Raw genomic sequence first — 4,643 nt, 5'->3', positions numbered from 1 at the left:
CCTCGACGTACGTCCTCCCGCCCCAGCGCCCCCTCCCCCTGCGGCCCCGCCTGCATTAACCTCGTGCTCGCCGTCCAACACCGCGCGGCCTGCCTCGTCGCCGCGCACTTCAACCCGCGCCCTCGCCGTCTTCGCCGAGAAGGTGCCTCCTCCCGCTTCAGTGCCCACCCGCCCCCGCCAGCGTCGGCTTGCGCTCGCCGTGTGTAGCACGGCCCACCCCGTCGTCGTCCTCCCAGCGCGGCGGTCCTCCCCGCCGACCTCCCCATAACCCGGAGCCCACCGACCTCCCCGACCAATTCTGCATCGCGGTTGACCTCCAGGGTAGCATTCCGTCTTCCCCAACCTGACGTTGCCCTCCAGGGCAAGCCAGGGATTCGAGGTGATGCCCCTCACCCCCAACATGTTGTACTGAATTTCTAGGAAAATATGTGATGATGCAGTGTGTGTCAGGTTCAAAAGGGAAAGAGAAAAGAACAGGGTTTCTTCAAGTACATGATAGTATTAGTTTTTATCTCTGTCCTTGTGGTGATGTTTGTGTGTTTGGGGTTAAACATATGGGGTACAAGTACAATGTGGCATCAACAATTTGCAAGGGGCACCAGAGACTCATCATTTGCCAAGAACAGATGTCAGTCATTAGCTTGGCATCATGTAAGAAAATGGCCATAATGTGCCCTGATAATGATGTATTTTGTCATAAAAATATATAGTGGACTCCCATGATAATGACATGGTCCTGTGTTTGCAAGCTGTCATAATGTTTTCATTCAAAAACCATTGAAAAACACTCATCCAAGTTTCTAGAATGGCAACATAATTTCAGAATGAAACAAAACAAAGTTCCTCTATTCATACATATATGGCTTTGCCACAATGGTACACTAGAGTGAAAGAAGAAGCATAGGCTTAATTGAGCTGTGGAATTCTTGTTACCTTGTCTGTCTGTCCTCGTTAGTTACATGTATCTCTCTGTTTGTGTTTCTGCGTAACAGGTTCGATTGCGGTTGGAGAAAAATTGAGGCGTTTGTTGGCTCCAAGATAGTGATACAGGTATATACATGTGCTCTGCTTACTTGTTTGGTTTGCAATAGTTATCATCTGACAAAGTATGCTTAGTTGTTTGGTTTGCAACCCATATTTTATAGTTGATAATACATTTTCCAGGTCTGCTTGGTTGCAATCTTTTATCTGAACGCGGTCATTATAAGTTTATAGCTTTCCCACTGTCAGGCTTGTTCCAATAAGTAGATGCACTTGCTCCTTTCTTACATATTTGTGCAATAGTTATCATCAAGTCTACTTCCATGTTGCTGCCAGTAGTAACCTGACAGCATAGCCATACTTAGACCTTCAGAAGGTCAATCTTAAGTTTACTTGACTTTTGAGCCTGCTAGTAGTAACTTGGCAGCCATTCAAGGATGTCTTGGTTGTTCACGAGGCCATCCAATTGTTGTTATGTGATGACCTGATTTCTTGTCTTCCAATGGCATTTACCATTGTGATGACCAACTCATTGATTTGTCATACCCATACTAAACAAAGGTTAGGTTCAGAGATAGTGCTGCATTGTTGAGTTTTACTCCTTTTGATGTAGTAAATTTATTGACTGGTGTTTATCTTACCCTGTTCCATTGAGTAGTAAATCATTCTTGGCTTGTATAGATGTCAGCATGCTCCCTTTCTACTCATTTTGGAGAACCTGTTCTTCACTTCTAAGAGTTGTTGTATTGACATGGCACATTTGCAATGGAGTTTTATATATCTTTATCCACTGTTCATTAACAGCAAGTCAACAACAACATCAGTAAAATTCAGTTAACAACAACATCAGTAAAATTCAGTTAATTAACTGAAGAAGAGAACAGAGAAAGTAGCCAGGGGTAGATGAAGAGAGAATATCATGAAGGAACAGTTTAGTTTTAATTAATGGAAAAGTTGCATTTACTTGTAATTAAAGGAACAATTTCAGTTAATTATAAATATTCAATAGCAGCAGAGGCAAGCAGTAGCAGTAGCAGTAGATGCCAACTCTTGATATGCATGCATGCATTCTTTGCTTGTTTATATTCATTCTTGTGAACTGAACATGCTCATCTATCTATCTATCTATCTACCTGCTTAAGTATGTATGTATGCATTGTATTTTTATTTCCTTTGGAAAGTAAAGTTTATTTCCTGGCTGGCTGGCATGATGGCTCATGGATCCCTTAGCTGCAGCTGCAGCTGGAGCTCAATCTGATCTCATCTGAAATGACTCTATAAATACAGAGTGTAGTTAGTTACAAAGTAGCAGAAATAGTTGCTAGATGCAGTTACTTGCATGGGCCTGGCTGATGAAGAAAAACTTTATATATATTCATACTGATGTTGACTCTATAAATCATACTTATTGGACATGTTTTACGTGTTGATCCATCAATTGATCACATTGAGAAAGACCATCGTGTCTCCGACCATTTTGCAAAGGTCATGTCTCTGACCATCGTGTCGTGATGATTTTGCAGGTACCCCGAGAGGCCCTTGAGTTTGCTGGAATGTCGATTAACTTCCGTTCCGGCAAATTCGGGTACTCCATATGTCCCATTTTCAGCAAAGGTCGTGCTGAAATTTTTCGTGAATTTTAGCATGACTTTGCTAAAAATAGGACATATGGAGTACTTGCGACTAATGCATGGGCCGGGGTATCTTAGTACTTAATTAAGTAGGATCAACTGCCTCTTGTGTTGTACATATAGAAGTGTGATATGTTTACTGTCTCTTGGTGTTTGTCCGTAATTAAGTAGGGTATATTATTAGAAGATACCCATATATATCAGTCAACCTAGGGTGCCTCGGCATCGATAAACCCTAAATGATGAAAACTTAACTTAGCATTTAGGGTGCCTCGGCGTCGACAAACCCTAAATGATAAAACCTTGGCTTTTAGGGTGCCTCGGTGTCGATGAGAACCTAAATGATGTACGCTTAGGCTTTTAGGGTGCCTCGGCGTCGACAAACCCTAAATGATAAAAGCTTAGCTTTTAGGATGCCTCGGGGTCGACAAACCCTAAATGATGAGACCATGATCTTGTTCCTTGACAATAACCAACTTTTTGACCAAACTTTTTTCCTATTTAGAGCGAAACATGGCCCACAACGATGAGGCCGGTGGTTCGGGCGGCAAGCAATTCTGGGAGCTGTCCCAGGAGCTGGAGGAAGAACCTCACCGCTATGAGGACACCGCGGAAGACACCGATCCTGACTACACAACCCCTAGTGGCGTCGGGGATGACACCACTGATGGTGCCGCCGTGGATGCCACCACTGATGATGGCGGCGCACGCACAGATGGCAGCCAACCGAAGAGGCAACGGAAGGACCGGCGCCCGAGCGTGCTCGGCACCGTCAAGGAGGAATTTACTAAAGTGAACTCCGACGGGCATACAACGGCGCCCAAAGAATTAGTCAAGGGGTACTCGGTTCAGCTCGGGTGCATTCTCCGGAGCACCGTCTCGATCAACACCGAGAACCTAAGGCATAAGGACCGAGGGAATTTGCGCAGCCTCCTCTTCACGAAGCTGCACGAACGATACAAGTTCCCCGCTGACTTTGCAAACACACGCCTCTCAGGGAATAAAGTGAACAGTGCCGCCCTCACGAGGATGAGCATGGCCCTGTCTACTTGGAGAAGCACGGTGAAGGCAATGATTGAAAAAGGTGATAGTTATGAGAAGATCAAGGCGAAATATCCTTTGATCAGCGAAGATGACTACAAGGAGTTCAAGATCAAGTGCGAGAGCAGCGCAACCTCCGAATCAAGTCAGTGGGGGGAAGAAATGCGGCAGTTGAACTTAGGGGTCCACCAACTCGGTCCCGGCGGTTACAGAGTGGCGGAGCCTATATGGGACAAGGAGGACGCGGAGCGTGCCGAGCAAGGCCTACCGCCCCGCTTCGAGAAATACCGTGACAAGCAGACCAGGAACTTTGTCAGGGCCCGGTACAAGGAGGATCCGGTAACAAAGGAGCTTACCACGGATCCGAAGACCAGGGCGCTTGAGCTTGTTCTGGTAAGGAATACACCCCCGCGTAATTAGCTCCATATGGTTGCATTCTAATTAATGAAGCCAAATTTCTAAATGGTTCACATTCCTTCTGTAGGAGGCTGAAAGCAGTAGCGCGGGGTCGTCTCAGAGCTCCCCTTTCGACACCCCTTTAAATAGGGTGTTGAACATAATGAAAAACAAGGATAAGCTCAGTAAGCCGTCGTCAGCTAGTCGTGTGGCCGTCAAAGGCTTGTCCACAAAATGGTCGTCATACTATACTGCTGGTGGGCGAAAGGAGAAAAAGACCAGCTCGGAAAGCCAGTCGCGCGAGGTTCAAGAACTCAAGGCACAAGTGGCGCGGATTTCGGAGATTGTCCAAGAGCAAGTGCAACAACAACTGGGAACGACGCTCACCGCCATGGTGCCTACCTTGATTCAGGGGCTGACGACGTGGATTGCGGGCGGACAACAGGGGCCTCCCCCGGTTCCCAGCTTCATGGCCAGCAACTCGCACAACGCGCAGGCGGCGCCATTGGTGTCTCCGGCGGAGGCGGTATTCGTGTCTCCGGCGCCAGCACGGGCATTGGAGCTTAATGCACCCGGGTGTACGCCGGCCGGCAC

This window comes from Triticum aestivum, chromosome 3D (assembly GCF_018294505.1).
Source record: "Triticum aestivum cultivar Chinese Spring chromosome 3D, IWGSC CS RefSeq v2.1, whole genome shotgun sequence".
Classification (NCBI taxonomy): Eukaryota; Viridiplantae; Streptophyta; class Magnoliopsida; order Poales; family Poaceae; genus Triticum; species Triticum aestivum.
The sequence above is the reverse complement of the archived record's forward strand: the minus strand, read 5'-3'. Positions refer to the sequence as shown.